This window comes from Mus pahari, chromosome 17, assembly GCF_900095145.1.
Source record: "Mus pahari chromosome 17, PAHARI_EIJ_v1.1, whole genome shotgun sequence".
Lineage (NCBI taxonomy): Eukaryota > Metazoa > Chordata > Mammalia > Rodentia > Muridae > Mus > Mus pahari.
The window spans coordinates 12,851,405-12,867,410 of NC_034606.1; positions in this window are offsets into that span (position 1 = coordinate 12,851,405).

The window sequence follows — 16,006 nt, forward strand, 5'->3', positions numbered from 1 at the left end:
TCCAAAGAAACAAGCTGGAGTAGCCATTCTAATATCAAATAAAATTGACTTCCAACCCAAAGTTATCACAAAAGACAACAATAGGCACTTCATACTCATCAAAGGTAAAATCTACCAAGGGGAAGTCTCAATTCTGAATATCTATGCTCCAAATACAAGAGCAGCCACATTCATTAAAGAAAATTTAGTAAAGCTCAAAGCACACATTGCATCTTACAAAATAACAGTGGGAGACTTCAACACACCACTCTCACCAATGGACAGATCCTGGAAACAGAAACTAAACAGAGACAAATGGACGCTAACAGAAGTTATGAAACAAATGGATTTAATAGATATATACACAACATTTTATCGTACAAAAAAAAAAAAAGAATATAACTTCTTCTCTGCACCACATGGTACCTCCTAAAATTGACCATATAATTGGTCCCCAAAACAGGCCTCCACAGATTAAAAAAAATATATATTGAATAACAGCATTAAATAATAGGAAGACAACACTCACGTGAAAACTGAACAACACTCTAATCAATGATTCCCTGGTCAAGGATGAAATAAAGGAAGAAATTAAAGACTTTTTAGAGTTTAATGAAAATGAAGCCACAACATACCCAAACTTATGGGACACAATGAAGGCAGTCCTAAGAGGAAAAGTCATAGCTCTGAGTGCCTCCAAAAAGAAACTAGAGAGATCATATACTAACAGCCTGACAGCACACATAGAAGACCTAGAACTAAAGGAAGCAAATTTACCCAAGAGGAGTTGATAGCAGGAAATAATCAAATTCAGGGCTGAAATCAAACAAGTGGGAAAAAAAAAGAACTATTCAAAGAATCAACCAAACCAGGAGCTGGTTCTTTGAGAAAATCAACAAGATAGCTAAACCCTTAGGCAGACTAACTAGAGGGCAGAGGGACAGTATTCTAATTAACAAAATCAGAAAAGGAAAAGAAGACATAACAATGGATCCTGAGGAAATAAAAAAACGTCATTAGATCCTACTACAAAAGGCAATACTCTACAAAACTGGAAAACCTGAATGAAATGGACAACTTCTTAGACGGATACCAGGTAACAAAGTTAAATCAGGATCAGATTAATGATCTAAACAGTCCAATTTCCACTAAAGAAATTGAATCAGTTATCAATTGTCTCCCAACCAAAAAAAAAAAAAAAAAAAAAAAGCCCAGGAATAGATAGGTTTAGAGCAGAGTTCTATCAGACCATCAAAGAAACCTAATTCCAACCCTCCTCAAACTATTCCACAAAATAGAAACAGAAGGTACTCTACCCAATTCATTCTATGAAGCCACAATTACTCTGATACCTAAACCACACAAAGATGCAACAATGAAAGAGAACCTCAGACCAATTCCCCTTATGAATATCGATGCAAAAATACTCAATAAAATCCTCGCAAACCGAATTCAAGAACACATCAAAATGATCTTCGATCATGACCAAGTAGGCTTCATCCCAGGGATGCAGGGTTTGTTTAATATACGGAAATCCATCAACATAATCCACTATAAAAAACAAACTCAAAAACAAATACCTCATGATCATCTTGTTTGATGCTGAGAAAGCATTTAACAAAATCTAACACCCCTTCATGATAAAAGTCTTGGAAATATCAGGAGTTCAAGGCCCCCACCGAAACATAATAAAAGCAATCTACAGCAAACCAGTAGCCAACATCAAAGTAAGTGGAGAGTAATTGGAAGCAATCCCATTAAAATCAGGAACTAGACAAGGCTGCCCACTTTCTCCCAACCTATTCAATACAGTAATTGAAGTCCTAGCCAGAGCAATTCGACACCAAAAGGAGATCAAGGGGATATAACCTGGAAAGGAAGAAGTCAAATTATCATTATTTGCAGATGATATGATGGTATACATAAGTGACGCTAAAAAGTCCATCAGAAAACTACTAAACATAATAAACAGCTTCAGTGCAGTAGCTGGATATAAAATTAACTCAAACCAATCAGTGGCCTTCCTCTACACAAAAGATAAACGGGCTGAGAAAGAAATTAGGGAAACAACACCCTTCACAATAGTCACAGATTATATAAAATACCTTGGAGTGACTCTAAGGAATTGAAAGATCTGTATGATAAGAACTGCAAGTTTCTGAAAAAAGAAATTAAAGAGGATCTCAGAAGATGTAAATATCTCTGATGCTCATATATTGGCAGGATTAACATAGTCAAAATGGCCATGCTGCTGAAAGCAATCTACAGATTCGATGCATTCCCCATCAAAATTCCAACTCATTCTTCACTGAGTTACAAAGGGAAATTTACAAATTCATCTGGAATAATAAAAAACCTAGGATAGCAAAAACCTTCGTCAACATTAAAAGATCTTCTTGTGGAATCACCATGCCTGACCTTAAGCTGTACTACAGAGCAATTGTGAGTAATGGTACTGGTACAGTGACAGACATATAGATCAATGGAATAGAATTGAAGACCCTGAAATGAACCCACACACTTATGGTCATTTGATCTTTGACAAGGGAGCTAAAACCATTCAGTGGAAAAATGACAGCATTTTCAACAAATGGTGCTGGCACAACTGGTGGTTATTATCTAGAAGAATGAGAATTGATCCATTCTTATCACCTTGTACAAAGTTCGAGTCTAAGTGGATAAAAGACATCCACATAAAACCAGAGACATTGAAATTTGTAGAGGAAAAAGTGGGGAAAAGCCTTGAAGATATGGGCATAGGGAAAAAAAAATCCTAAACACAACAGCAATGGCTTGTGCTGTAAAATCAAGAATGGACAAATGGGACCTCATAAAATTGCAAAGCTTCTGTAAGGCAAAAGTCACTGTCAACAAAACCCAAAGGCCACCAACAGATTGGGAAAGGATTGTTACCAATCCTAAATGTGATAGAGGACTAATATCCAATATATAAAAAGAGATGAAGAAGCTGGACTCCAGAAATTCAAAGAAGCCCATTCAAAAATGGGTTAGAGAGCTAAACAAAGAATTCTCAACTGAGGAATACTGAATAGCTGAGAAACACTTGAAATGTTCAAAACCCTTAATCATCAGGAAAATGCAAATCAAAACAACCTTGAGATTCCATCTCACACCAGTCAGAATGGCTAAGATCAAAAATTCAGGTAACAACAGACGCTGGCGAGGATGTTGAGAAAGAGCAACACTCCTCCATTGCTAGTGAGATTGCAAGCTTGTACAACCACTTTGGAAATCAGTCTGGCGGTTCCTCAGAAAATTGGACATAGTACTACCGGAGGACCCAACAATACCTCTCCTGGGCATATACCCAGAAGATCTTCCAACTGGTAATAAGGACACATGCTCCGCTATGTTCATAGCAGCTTTATTTATAATAGCCANAAGCTGGAAAGAACCCAGATGTCCCTCAATAGAGGAATGGATACAGAAACTGTGGTACATTTACAGAATGGAGTACTACTCAGCTATTAAAAACAATGAATTTATGAAATTCTTGGGCAAATGGATGTATCTGGAGGATATCATCCTTAGTGAGGTAACCAATCACAAAAGAAGTCACTAGATATGCACTTACTGATAAGCAGATATTAGCCCAGAAACTTAGAATACCGAAGATACAATTTGCAAAACACAAGAAAACCAAGAAGAGGGAATACCAATGTTTGAATACTTCATTCCTCCTTACAATAGGATACCAAATACCCATGAAAGGAGTTGCAGAGACAAAGTTTGGAGCTAAGATGAAAGCATGGAGTATCCAGAGACTACCCCACCCTGTGATTCATCTTATCATCAGCCACCAAACCCAGACACTATTACACATGCCAGCAAGATTCTGCTGAAGGGACCCTGATATAGCAGCCTCTTGTGAGGTTATGCCAGTGCCTGTCAAACACAGAAGTGGATGCTCACAGTCATCTATTGGATGGAACACAGGGCCCCCAATGGAGGAGCTAGAGAAAGTACCCAATGAGCTGAAGGGGTTTGCAACCCTATAGGTGGAGCAACAATATGAACTAACCAGTACCCCCAGAGCTTGTGTCTCTAGCTCCATATGTAACAGAAGATGGCCTATTTGGCCATCACTGGGAAGAGAGGCCCTTTGGTCTTGCAAAGTATATATGCCACAGTACAGGGGAATGCCAGGGCCAAGAAGTAGAAGTCAGTGGGCAGGGGAACAGTGGTGGGGGGAGGGTATAGGGAAATTTCGCGATAGCATTTGAAATGTAAATAACAAAATTATCTAATAAAGTAGTAAAGAAAGAAATTGGGTTTGAAGCTTGCTAGCCCACCATTGTCATTTTTAATAATTATAGTATGCCCACTTTTAACCACAGCAGCCAGTACAAGATAATGAAATTATGGAATAAACATGGATCCTAAGTCATCTGAACACATGAAAAATGGCATATTAGCACAACAAAATAATCATAAGCAATTACTAAGAAAATCTTGTGTTTTCTACAAAATACTTAGAATTAGAGCTCCACATTTTTTTCAACATATATCAGAATCTGAGAAACATACTAAACACATGCATAATATACAACAGACAGAAAATAATTATTATTTAGGAAGTTGGTCTCATTTATTAAATAGTTAAGAAGAACAGTGATAAAGCATTATGGTCATCTCTCGTTTTCCTTTCTACTCTGTCCATAATCCTACTTACAAACTGTTGCCATCCACAGTTAAGATAGATCTTCTTACCTCAATTAACCTAATCTAAATACCCTCACAGATACACTCAGAGGACATCCTCATGTATAGCATATAAGTGTGTATAGAAGCTTGTCTCCTAGATATTCAAGTATACAAACAACATGGTACTAAAAATTCATAACAATTTTTTTATACAACTTATACACATTAATACAATAGTTAGCTATAATATGATTTAAAATACTGTTTTTGATTTGGAAGATGAGAATTCAAGATACTGACATTTTTAGGAATGAGTCATATTTAATCTATACTGGCTTCATAGTCAAGAATGACCTTGACGTTATCCTCCTTTCTTCATTTCCAGCTACTAAGCCCATACTTTCTATTTTTCCTGCTGAAGATACAACCCAGTGCTTCATGCATGCTAGACCCTCTTTGCACTTCTGGGGTAACAAAATTAAGCCCAATATTTTTCCAGAGTATCATGTGTCACATGTGACAATTTATTTTTGTGTTCACTATAAGCTACCTAGATTAATATGTATACCTTATAACAAACATTTTGATAATACATGTTATAAAGAGTAATAAGGTAAAGTGAGATATCTGGCCTCCCATGTCTATAGGGAAGAAGTTATGAACTATAGTTTTTTCACAACTTGTCATCACTAAGTGATTTTCTACCAAAGCACTTGAGTGTTGAAAAAAACAATTTTGTTTGGGATATTATCCAGAATATCCTTTCTAGACTTTAGAAAGTACAGAACAAAGCATCTATTGACTGAGTCAGAATAATCCATTTTTGAAGAGTAAATGTGAAAGTAAAGATTTCAAAGATCTGCTTTAAATATATTCTAGCATTTCCCAAGTTATGTATTTTACCATTGGTTTATGTTATTATTTTGACTTTACTGCTTTTGGTAGCTTAATGTCTCTGTCAGTTTTGTTTGTTTGTTTGTTTGTTTCAACATAACCAAATCATTTGTTGTAATATGAAATGTTTCTACATTATTTATCAGCATGATGGGTTGTGAACATAGTAATTCTCACTGTCAACATTCACTACATATGTACATAACACATAATGATAATCAATCAATCACAGTGTCTATTGCTTGTATTGTGACACTAAGCAACCTGTAATCATTTATTTCAATGCCCCAAAAACTTGAATGATAAGACATAATGTTCCAAAAACAGAATATATAAAATATAATTGGTGTGACAAGGCTGAAAAAACATGTAAGTCATCTACAAGGAGATTGCTAAAGAACATTTCCAAAGGAAACAAGAAAACATATTTCAATAAAACTACAGTATATGCAAAATTGATCATATTTGATTTCATTTTAGAGAATTATAATACATACCTTTCTTTAGGAAAACATGAGTTTATATAGATTTATATAAATAAATTTAAAAAACAAGAAAAACAATATATGAAGAGATGATATTTTTAATTGTGGTGAGTGAGGAAATGATAAAGCAGGTCTGATTTCTTATTTTAGATACCAGCATATGAAAGAACATTGAAGGAGCTAGTGAGGGGTGGTATGATTAAATTTATTGTATAAATATTTAAAATTGAAAAGGGGAGACTTTTTAAATTATAGTGAGTTATTAATTTAATGTCTAATTGAGTGAAAGACATTCTGGAAATACATCAACTGTTTCTTAGGGGTGTCTCGAAAATTGGTTCTATTATGTAAACCATTTTAATACCATCCTTAATGTTTCAAAGAAAGAAAATCAGCCCACATGGTTTAACCCCCTATAGTTTTAACATAATATTTTTTTATAAAGACAACCACTTCAAAGAATGACATTAGAGTCAACAATCCACAAATTTATATTCTTCTTAAATATACATAAAAGTATTGCCCAGGGGAGAATCACTGTAGAGTTCAAGTTGGAAAGAACAATAAAACCAATATATTTAAGCTGAAGAGCCACATTTTCAGACTTAGTTGAAATTCTGCCATCTACCAAATTGCAACTCTGGTGTGGTAAATGCTGCTTAGTGCCCTGACAAAGTGAATTATCTTGTAAAAGTGCTTAACTTGTTCCTATTGTGTGGCTTGCTATAAGAGCATTGCTGGTTATGGAGTAGAGCATAAACATATTACTATTAATAATATTATTATTAATAAAAGTAATTATGTGATAATTATTTCATGATTTGACATTAGCTTGTGTGTTCTAAATATATAACATGATAAATTAATTCTTCCAGAGCAGTGGGCTGACATTTAGAGCCTCAAAAGTTATAATTTAGTGCCTAATACCTCATGCTTTAAGGCTTCTGTATTTTGTGAGGATAAACATTTTATTCCTCGAATATTTGTTCTCAGAATCATTTATCAAAGAATTATGACAGGTATTATAGAATGAGAAATATAATTATAACCTTACACTTAACACCATTATTCTTTTATTTCTGTTCATTCTTTGCTTTTATATTTCGTTTGAAAATCTCAGGTCTTAATTAGTATGTGATATTTTGTGTTGTTACACAAAACTAGGATTTCTTATAAATTTCCAAGCATAAATTCTTCCTTTGTTATTTCAATGAGCATAAAATACTAGACAAATGAATATCATCTAAAGCCTCAATCGGTTTTCTCTTAGTATTCGGTACCATATGACTTAACAAAGACTCAGAGAGTCAATAAATCTTGACTGTCCTGTTCATGATTTAGAATACCTAGTCTATGTTTGTATTTAGCACATTTCCAACTGAAACACTATGCCATAGATAATTTAAAAAGCACAATTTAATTATTTCTCCAAATTTGACTAGTGTTCTACATCCAATGTGAAATATTGCCAGTGGGTATATACTTTCGGACAGTAGGCCTTTAGTTATTTGGTGAAAATTTTTAAAGAAGAATTTGGTTTTCATAGAAAGTAGTCACTGGGGTGGGTCTTAAGGTTGGAGATTCCCAACATCACTCCCTCACCTGCCTGACTTCTTGGATACCAAGGCAATTAATTATTCTAGCTTCTCCCTGCTGCTGTTTTTGTGCCTTCTGCACTATTTTTGGACCAATTTGTACAAAAAACAAACAAACAAAGGTAAACCTTTCCTTTATTAAGATGCTTTTGTTGGGTATGTTTTCATTTTAAAGATAGAAAACGTTATAGTAAATCGACGCTATTTTGGCTATATGAAACCCAGAATGGGTATCTGATCTTCCATGTCTGATTTAGTTACCATTTCTTTTTCTTTTTTTATTTGATGAGAATATTTTTTCAGGGTTGGGGAATAATCAATGTTTATCTCCTCTTTCGAAGCTCTCAATGGCACCACCTTTCAAAATTATCATAGTTCTACCAAAGATGCCAGTGAAATTATTGGGTTACTTATGCAAAATTGACAAAGTGTTTCTTGTGAGAGTGTGGATATACTACAATCAATCACATTAAAAATGCCTTACTCAGGAAGTACAGACAATTTCACATACAGAAGTGGTTATCCCCCATACACCTTTTACAAGTATTGGCCAGCTATATGCTGTTTTTGTTGTTGTTGTTTTGTTTGTGTGTTTGTTTGTTTGATTGATTGATTTGTTTGTTTTTGAGAGCAAAGAGTTTGTTTCATCTTATATCTTACAGTACATTATGAATGGTAGTCAGGACAGGAAATCAAATATGAACTTGGAGACAGGTTCTGAAGATGAGGTCATGAAGGAATAGAATTACTATCTCGTGCAGACTGATTTCCTTTTTTTAAAAAATTGAATATTTTCTTTATTTACATTTCAAATGTTATCCTCTTTCCAGGGTTTCCTCCCTCCCAGAAACACCCTATCAAATCCTTCATCCCCCTGCTACTATGAGGGTGTTCTTCCATCCACCCATCCACTCCCACCGCCCCACACTCAATTCCCCTACACTGGGGCATCTGTAAAGCCTTTATATGACCAAGGAACTCCCCTCTCATTGATTTATGACAAAGGCATCCTCTGCTACATAAGCACCTGGAGCCATGTGTACTTCTTTGTTAATGGCTTAGTCCCTGAGAGTTCTGGGGGGTCTTGTTGGTTGATATTGTAGTTCTTTCTATTGAGTTGCAAACACTTTCAACACCTTCAATCCTTTCTCTAACTCCTTATTGGGGACTTGTCGCTCAGTCCAATGGTTGGACTAACCAATGCTAACATCTGCTCCTGTATTTGTAAGGCACTGGCAGGGCCTCCCAGGAGACAGCCATATCAGGGTCCTTTCAGCATGAACTTCTTGACAACCACAATAGTGTCTTGGTTTGGTAATTGTATATGGGATGAATCCCAAGATGGGACAGTCTCTGGATGGCTTTTCCTTCAGTCTCTGCTCAACACTTTATCTCCATATTTCCTCCTGTTTGCTCTGTATTTGCTCGTATTTCAGCCCTGAGTTTGATTATTTCCTGCTGTTAACTCTTCTTGAATGCATTTGCTTCTTTTTGTTCTAGAGATTTCAGGTGTGTTGTTAAGCTGCTATTGTATGCTCTCTATGTTTCTTCTTGGAGGCACTCAGAGCTGTGAGTTTTCCTTTTAGGACTGCTTTCATTGTGTCCCATACGTTTGGATATGTTGTGGTTTCATTTTCATTAAATTCTAAAAGTCTTTAATTTCTTTCTTTATATCTTCCTTGACAAAGTTATCATCGAGTAGGGTGTTGTTCACCTTCTATGTGTATGTGGGCTTACTGTTGTTTCTGTGGTTATTGAAGACTAGCCTTAGTCCATGGTAATATGATAGGATTCATGGAGTTATTTTAATCTTCTTGTATCTGTTGAGGCCTGTTTTGTGACTGATACCAGTTTTGGAGCAGGTACCATAAGGTGCTGAGAAGAAGGTATATTCCTTTAGTTTAGGATGAAATGTTCTAGAGATACCTGTTAAATCCACTTAGTCCATCACTTCTGTTAGTTTTACTGTGTCTGTTTAGTTTCTGTCTCAATGATTTGGACACTGATGAGAGTCAGGTGATGAAGTCTCCCACTACTATTGTGTGAGGAACAATGTGTGCTTTGAGATTTAGTAAAGTTGTTTTTATGAATGTGACTGCCATTGCATTTGGAACATAGATGTTCAAAACTGAAAGCTCTTGGTAGATTTTTTTTCTTTGAGGAGTATGAAGTGTCCTTCCTTATCTTCTTTGTTAACTTTTGGTTGAAAGCCAATTTTATTTGATATTAGAATAGCTACTCCAGATTGTTTCTTGGGACCATTTGCTTGGAAAATTGCTTTCCCGCCCTTTACTCTGAGACAGTGACTGTCTTTGTCACTGAGGTGCATTTCTTTTTACAGCAACATGCTGGGTTTACATATCCAGTCTGCTAGTCTATGTCTTCTTATTGGGGAATTAAGTCCATTGATGTTAAGAGGTGGTAAGTAAATGTGATTATTGCTTCCTGTTATTTCTGTTGTAGAGGTGGAATTATGCTTGTGTCACTATCTTCTTTTAGGTTCATTGAAAGAAGATTACTTCTTTGCTTTTTCTAGAGTGTACTTTCCCTCCTTGTGTTGGAGTTTCCCATCTATTATCCTTTGAAGGGAAAGATATTGTGTAAACTTGGTTTTGTCATGGAATGTCTTGGTTTCTTCACCTATGTTAATGGAGAGTTTTGCTGGGAATAGAAGGCTAAGCTGGCATTTATGTTCTTTTGTGGTCTTTATGATATCTGTCACAGATCTAGGTTTTTGTAGTCTTTGATGAAAAGTCTGGTGAAATTTTGATAGGTCTGCCTTTATAAGTTACTTGACATTTTCCCTTATTGATTTGAACATTCTTTCTTTGTTTTGTGCATTTGGTGTTTTGACTATAATGTCTTGAAAGGAATTTCTTTTTTTTGTTTCAGTCTATTTGGAGTTCTGTATGCTTCTGTATGTTTATGGACATTTTCTTTAAGTTAGGAAAGTGTTAATCTATAATTTTGTTGAAGATATTTACTGACCCTTTAGATTGGGAATCTTTCCTTTCTTCTATATCTATTATCCTCAGGTTTGTGCTTCTCATTATGTCCTGGATATCCTGGATATTTTAGGTTAGGAGCTTTTTGCACTTTGCATTTTCTTTGACTGTTGTGTCAGTGTCTTCTATGGTATCTTCTGCATCTGAGATTCTCTCTTCTATCTCTTGTATTCTGTTGGTGAAGCTTGTGTCTGCGAATCCTGATCTCTTTCCTAATTTTTTCCATCTCCAGGGTTTTCTCCCTTTGTGATTTCTATATTGATTCTATTTCCATTTTTAGGTCCTGGATTGTTTTGCTCCATAATTTCACTAATTTGGTTGTGTTTTCCATAATTCTTTAAGGTATTTTTGTGTTTCCTCATTAACGGTTTCTACCTGTTTAACTGTGTTCTACTGTATTTCTTTAAGGTAGTTATTTGTGCACTTCTTAAAGTCCTCTATCATCATCATGAGATGTGACTTTAAATCTTGCTTTACTGGAATTTTGAGGTATCCAGTGTTCGCTGTGGTGGTAAAACTGGTTTCTGATGTTGCTAAGTAACCTTGTTTTCTGTTGATTATGTTCTTGCCCTTGCTTCTCACCATCTGGATATGTCTGGTGTTAACTGGTCTTGCTGCTTCTGACTATGTCTTGTCCCTCCTTCAAGGCTGTGATCAATATTGCTGGGAGAGCAGTTTTATCCAGGATAAATTTGGGTATGGAGAACTATGACATAGGCTCAGCTCTAGGATGCAGAGGGAAACCTGGAGGTTCCTGTTCTTAGTTGTTCCATAGTGCCTGTGTCCTGATGACTCTGGGCTGGTCCCTCTTATGCCAAGAATTTGAGCAGAATTGGTGGTGTTACTTGTCCTCACAGATATGCCAGCATTGCTGGAAGACCAGCTCTCTTGCAGCAGTATTTTTGTATGGGGCTCTGTGGCATAGGATCAGCTCTGGGCACAGACAGAAGCTAGAAGTATCCTGTCCCAGGGTGCTCACAGATTCCTGTGTCCAGAGGGCTTCGGGTGGGTCCCTCTGAGCAGAAGTGACAGTCTTACCTGTGCTCACAGGTGTACCAGCACTCTTGGGAGACCAGCTCTCTCTAGGCAATATTTTCATATGGAGCACTGTGACATAGGATCAACTCTGGGTATAGACAAAATCCCCATTTATTTTGCTGTGATAAACACCATAACACAAAAGCAACATGAAGGTGGAAAGGTTTGTGTTGTGTTTAAATTCCAGATAAATGCTGTTGTGTGAGAAGGCACATTGACAGAATTGGAGATATCTGGTTATGTCACACTCAATAGTCAATAACAAAGAGACATGAATGCCTCATCCTGGTGACTTACTTGTCTGTTAATCACTTTATCCAATACTCTCTTGTCCAACTTAGTTCAGAATATTTTGCTGAGAAAACGATAACACAGAAAATGCATTGGTCTTCCTATATCCATGAACGAACAAGAAAATCATCCACAGATATGCCCAGCCCACAACCCTATCTAAGTGATTATTTAATTATAACTCTCTTCCTAGATGGTTTTAGGATATGGAAAGTTGATATGTTAAAAAAAAATTATGAGAGAGTCAATGTACAACAAAGCTGCATCTTCTTCAGTTACAGCGGAATGTATTTCAATGATCTGCTATTTAATTTTTTATTTTTTCCTTTTTTCTTTTACTTTTTTAAATTTTATTTTATTTTTAATTTATTTTTACACTCCATATGCCATTCACTGCCCCCCCCATCCACTCTCCTGTCTCACATCCTATACCTCCTCCCCACCCCACCCCATCATGATGTGGGTACCCCCACTCCCACTCCTCCTGACCTCTAAACTCTCTGGGGACTCCAGTCTCTTGAGGGTTAGCTACATGATCTCTGAATGAACACAGACCCAGAAGTCCTGTACTGTATGTGTGTTGGGAGCCTCATATAAGTTGGTGCATACTATCTGTTTGGTGGCCCAATGTTTGAGAGATCTCGAGTGTTCAGATTAATTGAGACTACTGGTCCTCCTATATATAGGCTCACCCTTCTCAGCTTCTTTCACCCTTCCCTAATTCAACAACTGGGGTCAGCTGCTTCTGTCCATTGGTTGGGTACAAATATCCACATTCGACTCTTTCTCCTGCTTGTTAGGTCTTTCAGAAGGCAGTCATAATAGGTTCCTTTTAGTGAGTGCTCCATAGGCTCAGCAACAATAGTCTCAGGCCTTGGAACTTCCCCTTGAGCTGGATCTCACTTTGGGCCTGTGGCAGGACTTTCTTTCCTTTGGGTTACACTCCATTTCCATCCCTTTAATTATTTCAGACAGGAGCTATTATGGGTCAGAGATGTGACTTTGTGGTGACAACCCTATCCTTCACTTGATGTCATGTCTACCTTCTGGAGGTGAGCTCTATAAGTTCCCTCTCACTACTGTCAGGCTGTTCACCTAAGGTCGCTCCATTTGAATACTGGGAGTCTGCACCTCCTAGGTCTCCTGTGAATACACCCCAACCTCCTATTTCTTGAGGTTGCCTGTTTACATTCTTTCTGCTGGCCCTCTGGGCTTCAGTCTTTTTCCCTCACCCAATACCACATCAAGTCATCATCTCCCTTCCACTGCTTTCCCCCCTCCCCCATGAGGTCTACTTTCCCTCCCAGGTCCCTCCCTCCCTCCCAAGTGGAACTGAGGCATCCTCACTTGGGCACCTCAGCTTGTTAAACTTTTTGAGCCCTTTGGAGAGTATTGTGGATATTCGGTACCATTTTTTTTTTTTTTTTTGGCTAATATCCAATTTTTAGTGAGTACATACTATACATGTGATTTTGGGTCTGAGTTATGTCACTCAGGAAGATATTTTCTAGTTCCATCAATTTGTCTGCAAAACTCAGGATGTCCTCATTCTTAATACCTGAGTAACATACCAAAGCACAAATGAATTACATTTTCTGTATCCATTCATCTGTTGTGGAACATGTAGGTTGTTCCCAGCTTCCAGATATCACAAAAAGACTGCTATTACATAGTGGTACAAGAGCCCCTGTGGCACATTGGGCATCTTTTGGTTATATTCAAAAGATAGGTATAAACAGGACGTGGTGGCACATGACTTTAATCCCAGCACTTGGGAGGCAGAGGTATAGCTGGGTCTTCAGGTAGATCTATTTTCAATTTTCTGACAAACCTCTGGATTAATTTCCAGAGAGGTTGTTAACAGTTTGCAATCCCCCCCAGCAATAGAGGAGTCTTCTTTCTCCACATCCTTTCCAGCATGTGTTGTCACCTGAGGTTTTGATCTTAGCCATTCTGATTGTTGAAAGGTGGAATCTCAAGGTCATTTTGATTTGCATTCCTCTGATCACTAAGGACTCTGAACATTTCTTAAGGTGCTTCTCAGCCATTAGAGATTCCTCAGTTGTGAATTCTAGGTTTAGTTCTATATCCCATTTTTGATTGGGTTGTTTGGTATTTTGGTGATTAACTTCTTGACATCTTTATATATATTGAATATTAGCCCTCAATTGGACATGGGGTTAGTGAACGTTTTTTCCCAATTTGTAGGTTGCTAATTTGTCTTATTGACTATATCCTTTGCCTTAAAAAAGCTTTCCAGTTTCATGAGGCCCCACTTATCAATACTTGACCTTAGAACATGAGCCATTGGACTTCTGTTTAGTAGATCTCCCCCTGTGTCAATGAATTCAAGGCTCTTCCCCACTTTCACTTCTATTAGGTTCAGTGTATCTGGTTTTATTTTGAGGTCCTTGATCCACTTGGACTTGAGCTTTGTACAAGTTGACAAATATGGGTCTCTTTTCATTCTTCTATATACAGACAGCCAGTTAGATCAGCGCCATTTATTGAAGATGCTTACTTTTTTTCCATTGTATATTTTTGACATCTTTGTCAAAGATCAAGTGACTGTAAGTGTGTGGTTTTATTTCTGGATCTTCAATTCTATTCCATTGATCAACATGTCTGTCTCAGTACCAATACTGTGCAGGCTTTATCACTATTGATCTGTAGTAAAGCCTGAGGTCAGTGATTCCCCCAGCTGTTCTTTTATTGTTAGGAATTGGTTTTGCTATTATGAGTATTTTGCCTTTCCAGATGAATTTGAAAATCGTTCTTTCCGAGTCTTTGAGGAATTGTTTTGGAATTTTAATGGGGATTGCATTAATTTTGTGGATTGCCTTTGGTAAAATGGCCATTTTTAATATGTTAATTCTGCCAAGCCATGAGCATGGGAGATCTCTTGATTTTCTGAGATCTTCTTCAATTTCTTTCTTGAGAGATTTTAAGTTATACTCATACAGGTCTTTCACCCTATTGGCTAGAGTTATCCCAAGATATTTTATATTATTTGTGTCTATTGTGAAGGGAATTGTTTCCCTAATTTCTTTCCCAGCCTGTTTATCCTTTGTATAAAGAAAGGCTACTGATTTATTTGAGTTAATTTTATATCCTGCCACTTTGCTGAAGTTGGTTATCAGGTATAAAAATTCTCTGGTAGGGTTTTTGGGGTTTCTTATGTATATTGTGATATCATCTACAAGTAGTGATACTTTTATTTCTTCTTTACCAATTTGTAAACCCTTGATCTCTTTTTGTTGTCTTATTGTTCTAGCTAACACTTCTAGTACTATATTGAATTGGTATGGAGAGAGTGGTCATTCTTTTCTTGGCTCCGATTTCAGTGTGATTGCTTCAAGTATATCTCCATTTAATTTGATATTGGATGTCTGCTTGCAGTAAATTGCTTTTATTATGTTTAGGTATGGGACTTGAATTCCTGATTTTTCCCATACATTTAATATGAAGGGGTATTGTATTTTGTCAAATGCTGTTTCTGCATCTAAGGAGATGACCATGTGATTTTTTTCTTTGAGCTTGTTTATATAGTGGATTATGTTAATAGATTTTCATATTTTAAACCAACCCTGCATCTCTGGGATGAGGCCTCTTGATTGTGGGGAATGATGGTTTTAATGAGTTCTTGGATTTGATTTCCAAGAATTTTATTGAGTACTTATCTATCAATATTCATAAGTAAGATTGTCCTGAAGTTCTTTTTTGTTTGGGACCTTGTGTGGTTTAGGTGTCAGAGTAATTGTAACTTCATAGAATGAGTTAGGTTGTGTTCCTTCTGTTTCTATTTTATGGAATAAATTGAGGAAAATTGGAATTAGGTCTTCTTTGAAGGTCTGGTAGAATTCTACACGAAATCCATCTGACCATGGGCTTTCTTTGATTGGGAAGTTTTTAATGACTTCTTCTATTTTGTTGTGTAATATGGGCCTCTAATTTGCCTGCTCTTGATTTAACTTTGGTATGTGGCATGTGTCTAGAAAACCACCCCTTTCATGAATATTTTTCCAGTTGTTTTGAATATAGGATTTTATAATAG